The 17,771-nt window shown below is 39.7% G+C and overlaps 1 non-coding gene across 1 annotated transcript; it reads right to left on the reverse strand.

Annotated features, from left to right (window-relative positions):
- Positions 1–869: 869 nt before the first annotated feature.
- On the reverse strand, positions 870–943 carry trnan-auu (transfer RNA asparagine (anticodon AUU)). Its single transcript has one exon. It is a non-coding gene; the product is annotated as a tRNA-Asn (tRNA).
- Positions 944–17,771: the final 16,828 nt, after the last annotated feature.

Raw genomic sequence — 17,771 nt, forward strand, 5'->3', positions numbered from 1 at the left:
ATCATGGAAAAAATACTCACAGTGGACATTCATAGTTGTGATTATAGAAATGTTAAATATCAGGTGAGTAGCTGCGTCAGCATGCGTAGGCTGCAAAGGAACAAGTAAAGGGTTATTCCATGCTGAAAAGAGAAGAAAGGAAACACAACGTGTTGGCCGTGGAGCCTTCTTCAGGTGTTAGAAAGACAGGGCAGTATGCAAAGATAATTTTCTTTTTATCTTTGCTTACTGCAGTTTATCTTTGATGACAACATCAAAGACATTAAGGGATTCTTACGGCTAACAGCTCCACATCAACTTCCTTTTATAACTAACCTCATCAGATCTCTCAACTCCCAACTCTTCCAGTTTCTCACTTCAGAGAAGGATAAAAAACTCAATCATCCTCTACAGTGAAAAACCATCAACACCCCTACCACCTCCACCAATCCTAACCTTGTTGTTACTGTACCCTCTGACCTTTCCCTTTCACCCTTTTGCATCCTCAGCTAACATATTTTAATATTACAACACAATTCCAATAAATTGTACAGTATTTACAGTTTAAAATTAAGGTAAATATGTCAAAATATCAAAATCCAACTGCACAGTGCTAGCAAAACAATGCTTGTCAAGAAGTTCTCAAACAAATCTGCATTGTTTTTTTAAAATATTTCAGCAGAGGATGTGACGGGAGTATAAATGACGATTCGACGATTATTTTTCTTGGGTGAATATGGTTTTCTGGGGAGTTGCGATGTTGGGCATTATTGGACATTTTTGACACGTGTTGAACAGTCGCATTTCCTACAAATATTAAAATGGCTATGGTTTAGCTGAGAAATCCAATCGACCTATGCGAAAACAATGTTTACATCGCAAAAGAAACCCGTCCCTGGGTGGACTTAAACCACCAACTTCTCAGTTAATAGCCGAACGCGCTAACCGATTGCGCCACAGAGACTGACGAGCAGAGTCTTTCCTCGAATCAAAAAAAAAATCTCTTACCGTTTATTTTGCCAGCCGGTAATATTTTTTCTGCACCGATAACCAAGAACTGAATTTCATGTTTCGCAAGCTGTGTGAATTTCATCAAAAACAAGTTTTCCAGAAAGGAAATGAACACATGCATTTAACGAAATCAAGCCCTTTGTGAGTGCCCAAAATGGTACGTTCTGTACTACAAGATAGGAAGAAAGACACGGCTGTGAGTTGAACCGGTGCTTTTGTTCAATAAAGAGGCACGTTAACCAACTAAGCTACGGTGACAGGACTTCCATCACCTTTTACAGCCACTTGGACACACCGCTCTGAGACATCTGCGTTCAGAAAGCGCTGAACCTGCTCTCAGAGCAAATTGCCTCTTTTACATACAGTAGCAGCCCCGACACTGAGAAACGAAGAGAACTGACTTTTATCCGGCATTTTTCATGTCCAATGCGTTTGACATCTCCCAAGGGCGACAGAGTTCTTTTGCAACACTATTTCTTCTTCTTTTTTATTTCTGTAAGCTTTGATAAAAAAACGAGAAATCGTGCAAGGGAAAAATGTCTTTTTTTTCATAGAGAAAACGTGCACCAGGAAATGTTGTGTTGAGAAGAAATGATTTAACATGATACGTGACCTAATTTATCGGAGCAATTGCTCAACCAGCAAGGTCTGGAGAAGTTGGAGAGTCTGGTGGATGTAATAATTATACGGTGTTGTGGAAGAAAACAGTCTTTCTTTGAATTCTCAATCAATGGGAATTTCAGTGCGAAACATAAACCCTTTTTCTGATTTAAAGAGATAATATTTTAAAACTCATAAAAAATCAGAAAACACGTTTCTCACTTTGAAATTTTAGAAGGGGCGGTATATTACTAGTAGCGAAGCTGAGCACCCTATGGGGGAATTCCGGTTATGTGAAATACCAGCAGTTTAATAATTAACGCATCTGATTTTGGATCATAAGATTGTAGTTTCGACTTCTACCTGCCTCATGTAAATTTTATTCAAGCTCCTCAGTAATAGATGTTGTAGCGGCGAGGCTTAATAATAAGAAAGAATTAAGTGTTCTGAGCTTCCCAAATGAGGCCCCATTTCTCTGTTCATCTCTGTGGTGCAGCCACAGAGAAACCATTCATGCAAGATGTTTTCTTTTGATAAGGACAGCTCCCAAAGGGGGATGCACTTAGCTAAGCCTGGCTATCATGATCAATGGTCATCCATTGGCGCCTATCTGTCTAGGGAGTGCCAGTTGGACATCTGGACTGCATTACTAGGTGTCAGGACTAAGTGACTCATATCTCACCTTGATCAACCAATCAGGGACTGGTAGGGCCGAGTAACCCACGTGGGACTCTGATGCCCATGGAACTTTCAGCCAATCAATGAGCTGAAGTTCCTCCAGGTAAAAACAGGCAACACAGAGACCCTGGGAGATTCAGGGAGATTCAGTAAGATTCAGAGATTCTGTGGACTTTCCTAAAGGGAATTCAAAGGAGAATTCCAGGGCAGGACGGCCCAGGAGCAGAAGGCTCCCAAGGGCAGGACATTCTCGCAGCACGCCTCCTGACCATCCTGAGACTCAGCCTGGACAACCACGGAACAGCCAGTGTGTCCGAGTGCCAGTTTCCTTTGTTCTAAGAGTCTATAGTGGAGGTTGCCAGAGAGTAACCAGCAGCAGGCCTCGTGAACAGGTCGGAACTGTGGACAGCTGAATTACTATTCAGAACTAGCTCGTCATCAGGAACGAACCGGTCCTCTTCCTGACTTGCTGGGACCCACAGTCATCTTTTCTCCTGTGCACAAACTTTGCTAGTTAAAGCCAACAATGAGCATCAGCAGCGCACCGTCGCAAGCCGCACAGCACAGCCTGGCACCGAGCCAGAGAGCGCGGATTGGACAGCAACAGCCTGCAACTGTTTCTTTGTGCCCGCAGGAGATCTGAATCCCCAAAGATTGGATGAGTATTCAACTTCAATGCATTACAGCTCGAGAATTCAATTGTTATCCCAACCAGTTGATATCAATTTAATTCCTAAGAGTTATGTACTTGTTTGAGTATCTAATGTAGAAGTTGTAACCAAGTTCACTTTACGAAACGGTCTTAATGAATGATATACTGAACGTATGTCCTCTTGATATGTGTAACACTTCGTAACTGACTGAATATATATCTTTTGTATTCTGATAACCCTCTCGATAAGATCTGTTAGGTTTATATGCATATTCTATGTATTAATAAATGTATCCTCGTGTATTAGTACCTGTGTGTGCGCGTTGTTTGAGTTATGTCGCATGGTTGGATTCTAAAGCCATCAAAAGAATCAACTTTGTGATTTACTGCTACAATTAATAATTGTCTCAGTAAATGCCAAAACCCTACAGAACTAGTGCCTTCAAAGAGCCACTATGATTACATATTTGGCGTCCCTGAACCGGTTTTCCCTACAGTACCTATCCTTTGAAAACAGAACACCTTTATATCTACAATAAAACGTGACATTTGTATCAACATTTGAATTACAAAGCAGACCAAGTAGTCGCTGAATTCAAAGTTCAGATCTTGGCCAAAACAAGAAAATCAGACGTGAGCTGAATTCGGAACAGGAACCTCTACTTCGTCGTTTATTGAGCTTTTGATCAATGTCTGAATGAAACAGATTCGCTTTTTTAACTCTTTGATTAAAGTACACAAAAAGCACCTTCCTTTGAACCGGAATCGAACCAGCGACCTAAGGACTCCCTGCTGATTCCCCTGCACTTCTCCGCTCAACCAACTGAACTATCAAAGGGATGACGGTAGGCTCTCTGGCACATACTGCCCAATGTAGTGAAATGTTCCGGGTGATTTAAATCCCACTTCGACATCAAGTTTCCAACTCGTTTCGTTAGTCTTGTTTACCTTGAATTTAAGCCACAAACCAGGATTCTACTGTATAAACTTCCAGGGATATTACAAAATGTTTGATGGGGCATCAATCATTCCAGGCGGAAATTGACTCCTTTTTTTTCTCGAGGGATAATATTAAACATTTCATTAGTATCGAGAGGAGGATCACCATGAGACACAAAACAAACAGTTTCTTTCTGCCTTTATTAGAAAGTAGCGTTTGTGCTACATTAATAATATTTTCGTGGAAATAAAGAAGTTGTAAATTTTAAAATTTATATTTGAATCGAAATGTGGTTTTGAGTTAAATATTAGCGTGTTCATGTAATTAGTTTGTGTTTGTCATTACTATATATATATATTGCCATGTTACTTGAATTTGTAACTGAAGTTTACTAGTTGAGTTTTTTTATGATGGTTAGACATTTGTTGATTACAATATTGTATATAATGTATAATTTGAACTACATATTTTTCAGGTGTGAATAATTGAATATTTTAAGAATACATTTCTAAAATAAATCAATGGCTTTATTTACTAGTTTCTACACCTATAAAAATCTTTCTTTGATGTATAATAGACCTTTAACTATATATGTATAGTAGTCTTCTAAATTTATCCGTATAATAGAACTACAACCATTTATGTATAATAAACATATAATCATAGATGTCTAATTGACGTATAACGATATACGTATATTAGAATTTCATTCTAGACCAGTTACGGAGCACAGTTACACGTCTGGTATGCGTTTAATAGTCGTATATTCTACATCTCTTGCCCACTGGGATGTGCCGATTTTAACTTGGCAAACCAAGATACACATTTTCTAATGAAACCTTAATTAAAAGACAGTTTGTTTCTCGAAAGCGTGTTATGTAAAAAAAGAGAAAAACGAAAATATATGGATGGTAATCTTTCAAAGCTGAAGATTTTACTTTTGAAAAATTGACATTTTATGTACTGGATGCAGATGCATTCGCTGGTTTTAGAACTGTGCTGTACTTCCTGAATCATTTTCAGTATTATAAAGTGGGTGTAGATTTTTCTTTCAGGTTAGGACGCGAGTGTGTACATGTGTTTGATTTTCGTTTCACTGATTCTCATTGAAGATTTGGGAATTAACGACGAAAGAATCAGTTGCCTCGGAAAGCAGAAGGTTTGGTTCTCAACGATATTGAAGACACGCCCATGTAGAGCAGCAGGTGATGATTTGTGCTATAAAAGACAAAGTGCTCAAAGTGACGTCTGCGTTTAGTGTTTAGACTTTTCATCTCGGGTGCACTTTTAGAAAGCAAAGATAGAGCAGTTGTGTTGAATCACATTATAACAGCTGTCAGCAGAGTGGCGCAGCGGAAGCGTGCTGGGCCCATAACCCAGAGGTCGATGGATTGAAACCATCCTCTGCTATGTACACTTTTTGCACGATTGATAAGCATACCATCAGTTTAATGAAGTGCATTAAAACTGTTTTTTTCTCTCGTGTGTATGAAAGCTTCACACTTAAGGTACTCTTTCATCTTTACCAATAGCAGATGCCCAAATGTATCTTTGGTTGTTCTGCGATCCTTCATAGTTTCCTCAATTCCTTCAAATGAACATCCATATCAAAGCAATTATGTATATATATATTACAATTAAGGTACATATTAAAAATATCAACGCACATTTGTATAATGCTCATTTAATATTGATTGTCAAGGATTGTCAAGTTCTCCAACAAATCTGTGTTCTAATTTTAAAATATTTTTGCTAAGGATACAACGGGTGTATAAATGAATTCTCCCAACAGCCAGTTAAAGAAAAATTCCACATGTGAAGATGGTTTTCTTGGACATTGACTTAGGTACTTATTTGTTTACTTGTTGTAGTTGCACACGAGTAAAACACGAAGATTTCCTGCAACATTCAAGAGGGTTTGCAAAGAAATCCCTTCAATTTTTAGGGGAGATTATGTTTACATCATCACAATCTGAAGCGCGTCCCTGAGTGCGTTTGACCCACCAGCCCTTTGTTTAACAGCTGCACAGGGACACATTCCCGTTGCTTTTCACAAATCACTGGCATTTTTTTTGCAGCATTTCTTCTGTCCTGAGAAGCAAGATTTGTATTTTATCTTTCAGAAGTTGTATGAATTTCTTGAAGTTCAGAAACAACTTGTTCCAGAAAAGAAATGAACACTTGCTTCAAAGTAAATCAAGACATATGTGTCTCTTGCTGTGTGTGCTTTTATCTGTCCATCTCTCTCCTCTTCTCTCTGGCAGTCTGTGCAGAGTATCTGAAGGGGATGTAACACCACTTGGAAAAGAAGAAAAATTATCAGGAAAAATTCTCTGGAAAATTCTTAGGCAGAATAAAAACTCATTATTCTCTTCTCAGTCAGATTCACAGCTCAGGCTCACACTCACACAGGATCTCAACTCTGTACTGCTCTCAATCCTCATAATCCAGAACCAGAAGATATTCAGACAATCAGTGCTGCTACATGAACAATATCAAACAGAACAGCCTGGACTCATGTCACATTTCCCCCTTTTATCCTTCCTCCCAGCCCTCTTAGAGACATAAAAAAGCTCCTGGTTCTCCTCTCTGTGAACTGGGCTCAGGGGTCACTGATCTGGCAGTTGTGGGCTCTGTTCCAGGTCGAAAGCAAGAAGGTTCTATTAACCCTTTCCAGGACTTCCAGCCCTTCAGTATTACTTTCTTTACTGTATGTCAGCCTCCCAAAATGTTTATAAATGTTTTATAACACATATGAGTGTGGAATTATCTTATTATTTATATATAGTATTTATGTAATAAACACCAGTAGTGACACTATGATCAGTATATTGATTATTTGTAGCCGATGGTCCGATGGTAGTGTCTACAATAGTGACCATTTGACCAGTCTGTAGCTCTGAGCAGTGGGACTCAGATCACACAGAAGACCCGTCTGTGTGTTATTCCATACCAGCCCTGGGATTCAGCTACTCTCACAAATGTCTCATAGACCGTCTTATAAATTTACAATTAGATGAAGTCATGTAACAGTTTTATAGATAATTTAAATAATCAGACAGCAGTTTTGGCAGTGGATACATCTCCACATGGGGGAAAGCAACTGAAATATATGTGCTCACTGTAAAGTAGGAAGAGGTGGTCAGACAAGCAAAACAACTTTGCAGATAATGTGAAGTGACATTGTTTTGTGTCAATCAGCTCACAGATTTCGCTTCATGTGCCTTAAGATGTGTAATTTGTATGGTTGATGAATGAGATTGGTTTCTTCACAAGCCCAGTCAATTGCCCAGCTTGCCGACGCACACCTTCATGAAGACTCTCTTTAAGATTTCATTGTCAAGTTGCCTCCTTTGCATAAAATAGTAGAACCGACACTAAGAGAAAGGATGAGAAATGGCGTTTATGAAGTGATTGCAGTGTTTGTTTCACTGAGGATCCTTGTGTGCTGAACTGGCCTCTGGAGAAGGTTTGTGTCACTCAGGATTGTTACAGAACAATACAATTAAAATACTTTTGTGAGAGTAAATATTACTGGTGCATCACAGTTCTTATAATGGTGAAAACAGGAGCACCTACATTTTTGACTGAAGCATTTAAACAACAAGAAATACTATCACTATGCAATTCATAAATGCGATTGAGCTCCTCTAAATGTTGATGAAACAATGTATAGAATTAGGTGACAATATCGGAATTCATTCAAATGCACAAGATTAATTTTCAGCAACAAAAAAAGTGCTCGGAAACAAGAATGAAACCTTCCATTCACCTAAATCAACATTCACCCTCTACATTAGCAGAGAACAGTGGTTAGTGTCACTGGACACTGCGTCAGAGAGGCCGATCTCTTCTCCCTCATTATGCAGGCTTACCCACTCATGATGAACTGTCCTCCAGCGATACTCAGCTGCCATCATCGACTCAGACATGACGTTCATGTACATATTATACCTTAATATGGCACTGCGTTACAATAATTTGATCAAAACAACTGGTGAAAAATAATAATCAAATATTTCTTTCCTTCTTTTAGTAGATAAAGACTTTGTCCAAAAAAGAAGCATTTATTCCTTTCCTCTCCTACCAGCCCTTACAAGTCACCCAGCTTTTAATTTAGAGCTGGATTAAAGCTCTAGTCTCTTTGGGGGTGTGAGTTGGAACCCCACTGCTGCCAAATATCTCCAACTATCTCAGTGTTAAGAAGCAAAAAACACACATTTGCTGCAGAAGTAACAGGAGAATTTGTGCCATTCAGCCTTATAGCGTGATGTCATTTTCTCATGCTCATTTTTTGACGCTTGTGATCGAATCTATGATTCTTATGAGTGTGCCCTCCATAAAGGTAGCACAGATATAACGTGCCAAGTTTTCAGAGAACCGCATTAAATACAGGTCAGAAGAAGGCGACAAAGTGTCCGCTAGGCAGTTCAGCGATTTCAACGGTGTTGTCTGTTGACACCCGACGTTCTCCAAAAGAGTAAGGTGTTGGGAGTGTGGCTGGGTGGTCTAAGTGCTGGGTTTATGCTCCATTTTCTTCGCTGGGTTAGGTTTGAATCTTGCCGCTGCTAAGTGTTGGTGGGTTGACCTTCCTTCTATTGCGAATTCAATGGGTAAAAGCTTTGCTTGACAGTCTGTCGAGAGACTGAACTAGGTGTTTCAAGATAATCTTTGTCAGCTTAACATCAAGGTATAAAAAAGCCTCATTTTGTGTTCCAACAGCAATGCTCTTTGGTCCCTTTAGCATTATGCAAGGAACAACATCTGCCGTGATCACTTTTGAGTCAGTGTGAATCGTAGTGTGCCGCAATTGTTTTTTAAATTGGTTTTGTAGGCATGGTGCATTTGTCTGTGAAACTTGAATGCTGTGCTTTTTCACGCAGAATCATCGGCAGGAGCAAAGCTTATTCAATCTTTGCGCACAGCGCTCCATTAGAAATACTTTGTCAAAGTTTTGAAGAAATTGTGGGATTCTCTCCACACGTTCACATCGCGTACCTCAGACAACACCACCATTCGATGGGAAATTGATTCTGCTTCTTGCAGTTGTTCCTATGGTTGCAGTAGTTACAAAGTTGCACTTTACTCCACCTTCTGCTATAGTATTCACTGGGTGAGCTTCATCATTGGCTCAGAAAGGTCAACTGTGCTTCGGAAAAAATCAGCTGCAGTGTCATTATTTTTTTGGTGAGTATGGCTGTCTTTTAAAGCACATGAAAAACACGAGTTTGTGGATTTCTCCAAATAGCAATGAATTCAGTTGTGCAGTGCTTTACTGCTTTCAGAGGGTCTTTTATCGACGCTGCTATAGTAGAGAAGTGGCATAATCACAAACGCAACCATTTGTGCTGGCTGTTTCACTAAGTATTAAGCTTTTTCAACTATCACATGATTTTAACTAATATAACATCATCTCCAGGAGAGCACCTCGCACTGCTCACTGAGCTGATGTATGTGCCCATTTCTCAAAAATTAAATATAATCTGAACTGATTTTTTCTATTTTAAATGCTTTCCTACTCTTTTAATATTTCAGTTAAAACTTTTATTTTGAAGTACTTTCCATTGATATTAATCCTAGTCCCGATGAGCGATTCTGGGACATGGTGTACCTTGAATAATGTTGTAGTGTGCTCTCTGAAGGCACCAGTTCTGTGGGGTTTGGGCATTTACTGGGACAATTATTAATTGTAGCAGTAAATCACAAAATTGATTCTTTTGATGGCTTTAGAATCCAACCATGCGATATAACTCAAACAACGCACACACAGGTACTAATACACGAGGATACATTTATTAATACATAGAATATGCATGTAAACCTAACAGATCTTATCAAGAGGGTTATCAGAATACAAAAGGTATATATTCCGTCAGTTACGAAGAGTTACATATATCAAGAGGACATACGTTCAGTATATCATTCATTTAGACCGTTTCGGGATTGAACTTGGTTACAACTTCTACATTAGATACTCAAAACAAGTACATAACTCTTAGGAATTAAATTGATATCAACTGGTTGGAATAACAATTGAATTCTCGAGCTGTAATGCATTGAAGTTGAATACTCATCCAATCTCTGGGGATTAAGATCTCCTGCGGGCTCTCTGGCTCCGTGCCAGGCTGTGCTGTGCAGCTTGCGACAGTGTGCTGCTGATGCTCACTGACCGGCTAGTCAGTGTTGGCTTTAACTAGCAAAGTTAAGGAGAAAAGATGACTGTGGGTCCCAGCAGGTCAGGAAGAGGACCGGTTCGTTCCTGATGAAGAGCTAGTTCTGAATAGTGATTCAGCTGTCCACAGTTCTGACCTGTTCACGAGGCCTGCTGCTGGTGCTAACCTCGGTTGGATCCTCTGGTTACTCTCTGGCAACCTCCGCTCTAGACTCTTAGAACAAAGGAAAGTTCTGGCACTCAGACGCACTGGCTGTTCCGTGGTTGTCCAGGCTGAGTCTCAGGATGGTCAGGAGGCGCGCTGCGAGAATGTCCTGCCCTTGGAAGCCTTCTACTCCTGGGCCGTCCTGCCCTGGAATTCTCCTTTGAATTATCTTTAGAAAAGTCCACAGAATTCTCTCAGGCCCTCCGTGTTGCCTGTTTTTACCTGGAGGAACTTCAGCTCGTTCATGGCTGAAAGTTCCATGGGCATCAGAGTCCCACATGGGTTACTCGGCCCTACCAGTCCCTGATTGGTTGATCAAGGTGAGATATGAGTCATTTACTCCTGACACCTAGGAATGCAGTCCAGATGTCCATCTGGCACTCCCTAGACAGATAGGCACCAATGGATGTCCATTGATCATGATAGCCAGGCTTAGCTAAGTGCATCCCCATTTGGGAGCTGTCCCTTATCAAAAGAAAACATCTTTAAATCAGCCTGCATGAATAGTTTCTCTGTGGTGCAGCCTGTGAAGGGAGAGATGAGGCCTCATTTGGGAAAGCACAGAAACACTTAATTCTGTCTTATTAACAAGCATTGCCGCTACAATGTTCTTATAGGTTTTGGTTTGGAAAAGTGCGCTCTCCAGAAGCTACCGAAACCTCTAACTGTCGCACAAAGCTTAATGCAATAGCAACGTTTGGGGTTCAAAAAGATTATTACTTGCTATGAATACGAACACTGTTACATGAGGCGCGTAAGGACTATTTTAGCTCAGATCATCAATGTATCTTACATTTCTACTCCATTAATATCGCTATTGAGTGCTAAAGGTAGGTCCTGGCAATACTTCATGAGATCTTCGTAAGAACACCTAAAAAAATATATTTCCAGTGCTGAACAAAAAGTAAAAAATACCGATTATGTGCAACTGATAAAATCTCTCTTCCAGGGATGTTGTAGCCACATGGAAATTACTTCATCAGCTTTAAAAGTTTCTTTTGTATTTATAAGACGATCAGCATGACACTCAAAACATACCTGTATTCAGTAAGCGCTGAGTCTGCTGGCTGAGCAAGTTGCCTCCTCACACACAATAGCAGCCCTAAAGCTAAGATAAATGAAGAGAAATTGCTTTTATTGGGCACTTTTCATATCCGATGAGCTTGACATCTCCCAAGGGTGACGGAGTTCTTTTGTGACACTGCTTTTCCCTTTTATCTTCTTTCTGTACTCTGATGGAAAAAAATGAGAAAGCATGTAAGGGAAAAATGTATTTTTTTCATGGAGAAAAAACGTGCACCAGGAAATGTTTTGTTTTGAAGAAGTGATTTAACATGATACATTACCTAATTTACTGTAGCAAATGCTCACACTGCAAGGTCTGCTTTACTACAAGAGAGAAGTAGAGTGAAGATGTCATAATTTCACTGCCTTGTTAAAGAAAACATTTTTTCTTTGAATTTTAAATCAATCAGAATTTCAGAGTGACACACAAACCCTTTGTCTGTTTTAAAGATATGATATTTTAAAACTGATATAAATGTAGAAAACACGTTTCCCACTTAGAAATTTTAGATGGGGTGGTGTATTACTAGTTGCAGTGCTGAACTCACCATGGTGCAATTCGGTTACATGATTGGCCCGTGGTTTAATGGATAGCGCATCTGATTTTGCATCATGATATTGTAGGTTCGACTTCTACCGGATTCGTGTGATTTTAAATCAGGCTACTCAGAAATAGATGTCCATTATGTGAATGAACCGCACCTGAAAGCAAACGTTGGGTCAGGTTTCCTTTCTTTCCTGCATGAAATAGCAAATTGTTTCAAAAAGCACCAGCTAATGTCCAATAGCGTTGGTCATTTTAATTAACATGAATATACTGTAAGGTCTTGGTACATGGGAGTGGATTCATCCACAATTTAAAAAAGGGCAAATAATATTTATTTTATTTAATACAAAAGTGACCTAAAACTCTGTAACTTTCAGGTTAGCTTGAACCTGTAATAAAAAAGGGGCCTGAAACTTCCGTTCTGTGATGTAACTGTCTTTAAAGTCGTACGTGATGTTTCACGGATGTGCAGTGTGCCTTTTCTCTTGTCGTGTTCAAAATGACTTGCTGTGCAATCTCTTGAATGTGTGTTCTGTACTGCTCTGTTATTTCATTTAGATTATCTATGTGGTATACAGATAAAACTGGACTGTATGGTGTAATGTCTGGGTTCAGCACCAGCTGAACCTGAAAACACATCAGCCGACCTCGACATGATTCGAACACACAACCTTCTGAGGTGGTGTCAGATGCGCTACCATTGCGCCACCAGGTTACTCCATACAAGTGCTTTTAATTCCCCCAAGGAGAAAAATTCAGCGTCCCTGAAAAAGTCTTCTTCCCAGACCACAGATTATTCTTCCTGTCTGGCTCTCACACAGAGAGCAGACACACCGACTCCAATAATGTGTTTACTACATCTATAGATCTGACCCCCTACAGCCCTGATATTCCTGGACAGGATCTCATATTAAGCAGTATTTCTCGCGTTGTGAACTTACAGTGTGTACACAATGCACTTTATACACAAAGTAAGTGTTTTTGTAACTCTAGGACGTTTTGTGAAAATGTTACTGGCATGCCAAAATTGAACCCTCAACTGAACAGTCCCACCCCCCTCAGTTTTGGATAAAAGGTTTGGATAAAAAGTTTTTGAACACTTTCACTTAACTTGCGCCGTAAAAAATAGTTGTACTTTGTCAATGGTCAGATAACTACACTATCCCCGAATTCACAGTTACTACATCGGACTATTTGATGTGCAGGAGGGCTATCCGTCCAGGAACAGCATGTTACATAGTGTCTATGTTTTGGGGTGTCAACATTATTACGACCTTATTTGCTCAGGTGGACAACTGCCTTGCAGTAGTTTATCCTTATACTTATAGTACAATCGTTATATAACTAGGACTGTAGTTATAGAAGTTTGTACTTTCTGTTGGTTTTACAATGATTTCTTAATGATTCAGAACCTCGTTACCGTTGATGTTGCTGCAAAAAAGAACACATATGGTTGATGCTCCAGGCAAAAATAATCACGTGAGTTCTGATGAACGTGGAACTGTTTTTCGTCGCTAAATACCAGATTGCTTGTCGTTATCTTCTGACATGAAATACTAATCAGTGGCATGCTTGCGAGAATTCACTTGGATGGTTGCAACGGCTCCGTTTAAACCAAAATATCACTGCCCCCCTCAGGATTTCAGACCCCCCCCCCCCTACAGATCATTCCAATGGCGCCAGTCCAGGGTATAATGATGAACATAGCTGCCTTGCAAGCAGTGAATCCGGGTGTGATTCCCACCTGACCCATCTACAAACCTTTTCCAATTAATCTTTGATCGATTTAAAAAAGTCTTGAAGCTGGTAGGCTAGGGAAGAAGCACTGTTTGAGTGCACTGAGAAAAATTTGCTACTGTGCCGTGCTGCTCCAGTAGCGCAATTGGTCAGGGTGTGGTGCTTTTGTAGTGGAGTGATACCAAGGTTGTGGGCTCAATCATCACGTGGAGTACTGTAGGTTCCGTTTTCAGCTGCAGAATTTAAGTTGGTTCTTGTGTTACTTTTTCCTCTCAATGGAGCTGTATTAATGCAGACACACTTGCTTCCATGTCAAGTTATTTTATCGTTGCTCACAAACCAACACACTGCAGACACCTCTGATATTGTCACTGCTTGTGGGCCACATGTTCCTGCTGTCAGCCTACCATGATCATACACCTAATAGAAATATTACTGCTGTAGTACAGGAGCGAACAAACGAAACAAAAGCACACCAAGTTTAAAAAGGTCAAAATGCGTCAAAGCCCTTCCTCGACGAGGATGGGGTTCAAACCTACTTGTGCAGAGTATCATGTATTAATAGGTTATTGCCTTAACCACTAGGCCACCTCCGTACACACTTTAGCCCCCTCCGGACATGAGTTGGCTACTTTCCCCGTACTCAAGGGTAATTTTCCTCTTCCACCTACAATTTCAACATTTACCTTGGGAGATGTCAAACCACAGAGCCTGTGCTGCGCTTCAGTGTTAGCTGTAGTGGACACCCCGTTGAACATAAAAAGCATATTGAGCTCCTTGGACATAAGCCATTTCTCATCACTTGCTCAGCGACCAGGCTCAGCGCACACTGAATACAGGTGTCTCAGAGCAATTGAGATGTGTCCAAGTGGCTGTAAAAGGGATATTTGATGCCAGTGCTGTGGCTTAGTTCTCCGACGGCAGGCGTAGCGGCGCGCCGGTTGGAGTATTCTCGGTCGCCTTTAATGGCAACGTCATGTCAACATCAGCTCAAACCACCAAATGGAGACGGGCGTGCCGACAAGCTGACCCTGCTGATGCGGGATTAACACTAGGATAAGAGAATGCTGTGGCTTAGTTGGTTAAAGTGCCTGTTTAGTAAACAGGAGATCCTGGGGTTGAGTCTCAGTGGTGCCTGTCTTGCCACACAGTTTATCATTATGGACAGCAACATGCTTCTACATTAAATTTAATGGAAGTGTTCATTCAATTTTTGGAACAACTTGTTTTTTAAAAAATCCATACAAATTACGAAAGATAAAATATTCATCTGTTTTGTCAGTGCAGAGGAATTACTGCCAGCTGGCAAGGAAACAAAAACGATTTTTTTGTCTTTAGCCAAAAACCTGTGAATGTAGAAGAAAGGTGATGTGCATTAGTTTCTATGGCACAGTCAGTCAGCGTATCCTTCAGTTAAACATGACGTTGGTAAATCAAAAGTCCCCAGAGACGCATTTCAAATTAATCCGACCTCAACACCGTCTCCCCAAAAAAGATGGGGTTTCTTTGGATGTCCTCAAGCATCCTGATAGTTGCAGATATTTCAAACTTTTGGCACAAGTCAAACTACAACAAGTTAATAGTTGAGCGCCTAAGTCAATATCACCGGGAATGTGACTATGTAAACTTAAATAGTATTCAAAATACTGCAATTTTGTTGTCGTTTAAAAAGATATTTTAGCTGGGGATCCTCAAATGATGAGGGTAGAAAAGAGAACTATTCGACACCATCAGGAGTGCTTAACGTGTGATAAAAGTGGTTTTTAATCACAAAGTGAAAATAGTGAATTTGTCTTTCACTTAGATCATTAAACAATGAAGGAGAGGCTCGTGTTCCGAATTCACTTCGTGTCTCATTGTCTTGCTTTGATTTTTAAAATGTACACTGTTGACTATACACTCTTCCTAACATGATTAAAGAGCCGAGTTTAGTTCAGAGGTAAAGCATCTCATGCATCGTATGAAGCTCTGTTTTCTATCACCAGCGTCTCCACTCTGGATTTCTTTTTAAGCGCAATATATTTTCTGTGATTTCTTTCGTTTGAATTCCCTCATGTGTGAATTTCAGCGCGACACATAAACTCGTTTGTTTTAAAGAGATGCAATTTTTAAAACAGACAAAATGAAAGACTTATTAACTAAATACACATAGAAAACGTGAACCTAATTGAGAAAATTTGGACTGGGGCGATGTATTATTGTAGCGGCGCAAGCTCACAGTGGTGCACTTAAGGAATGCAGTACAAGGGTCAGTGGCGTATTGGATAACGCATCTGATTACGGATCAGGAGACTGTAGGATCGTAATGCTCTTAAACCCAGTACCATAACCGTAGTGTGTTCATTCCGACACAACCTTTCTATCGACTGAATAAGCCTCCTGTTCCATCTCCATCTTCTTCCCACACATTCCGGCTATTTCAGCACCGTTATTGTTGGACTACAGTCACAGATACGTAAGGGACACTATTCCGAAGAACCGTCTTCAATAAATAACGTTGCAAAAGGTAACAATAAGGCTTTCTTAACATAACCTTAAATTTGGCCGTACAATACAATTTTCTGTACCCTCAAATAAAAAAAAATCTTACTGCTTTCTAATGAGAAACACAAGTGTAGTGTCAAATCACAAAAAATAATACAACAAATATACTAAATTAACACCCAGATATGACAACACACAGCTATGACAGAACACATTGAAGACTTAAAAGCCCTTTAAATTTTTATTTCCTTAATTTCCATTCTCTTCCCTCCCCAGGATAACTGAAAACTAACTATAATAAAGACTGTATATGCATTACTTGTAATACAGCTACTAATAAAGATATACATGGAACTTAATTATTAATAAATAACACTTTTATTAATAAATACGTGTAATGATAACATTCATTGTGAATATTTGTGGTGTCTGGAAAGCAATTTTAGTTAAATATAATAATAATTTTCAAGCAAGTGGTGCATAAGCTTGTTACTTAATGAGTACTTTATTTCCATTACATTCAAGACAGTTCTAATGTGATCAATTGTTCTGCTTAGTGCGCTACTGAGTTGCTTAAAACCTATGAAGAGGTGGTTTAAGCTAGACTCCTAATGCAGTAACATCTAACGGGCAGCAGCTGTTATTTTAGGTTTGTTGCCACTGAGAACAGGTTTAGTACAGAGTTGCTGACAAATTTCAGCTGAGTTTATTGTATATAAGTTTATTGCAATTGACCCATTGTAACTACCAATCAGCAGCAAGGAAAAACAAACTTCACTTGTGCCTTTTAAAAAAAGGGAAACAGAGTAGTAGTTTATGTGGTAATTTCAGGTACAATGTAAGAAATAAAGTTAACTACTCCCATAGTAATGCGTGGGGTCCTATCAATAGAATAAAAAAAAATGTTGTAACCCGAAAACACAACAAACACAAAACAAGAAGTCTTCCAGGAACCTAGGTAAATCCCTGTAGTAGTCTAACAACTACGAAAAAAACAAACAAACGCAACAACTTCAAAAGAAAAAGAACATTAAAAAGGAGCTGCGTCAGCAAGCGTCAGGCTTCAAAGGAAAAAGTCAAGGTTTATTCCATGCTGAAAAGAGAAGGAAACACAATGTTCCAGCTGTGGAGCCTTATTTGATTGTGACTCGAAGTCACAATCACACACAATAAACCTTTACTTCTTCGTTTGATGTTAATTTATCTCCATCAGATACCTGATAGTATCTAAACTTGACAGTTGCTTTCAGTAGCTAAAGACACTGCTCTACGTGAGGCTCGAACTCACAACCGCAGCATAACTCCGCTATGCACTGCTGTATAAGTACCATGAGCTGACCGATTGTGCCACTGGCCCCGTGCAAGGTGTGCTCCTCATACAGACTGACGCTGCAGAAACACAGAGTGAAAACGGTTTCGGTTGTGGATCCATCTATACATGGGGAACACTAAAATAGCAAGGAAAATACAAGAAAAGAAACTGAAAGAATTGTGCTAACAGCAAAGGGGGACGGAGGGAGGTGGTCGGACAAGTAAATCAGCCTGGCAGATTATTTGTATCGACATTTTTTGAGTCAATCAGCAAACAGATTTCTCTTCATGTGCCTTAAACTGTGCAGTTTGTATCTTCGTTGTAGATAGGTTTCTTCAGAAGTCCAGTAAACTGACAAAAATGGAAAACAAGCTGACGCACCCCGTCGT

This window comes from Lepisosteus oculatus, chromosome 14 (genome assembly GCF_040954835.1).
Source record: "Lepisosteus oculatus isolate fLepOcu1 chromosome 14, fLepOcu1.hap2, whole genome shotgun sequence".
Lineage (NCBI taxonomy): Eukaryota > Metazoa > Chordata > Actinopteri > Semionotiformes > Lepisosteidae > Lepisosteus > Lepisosteus oculatus.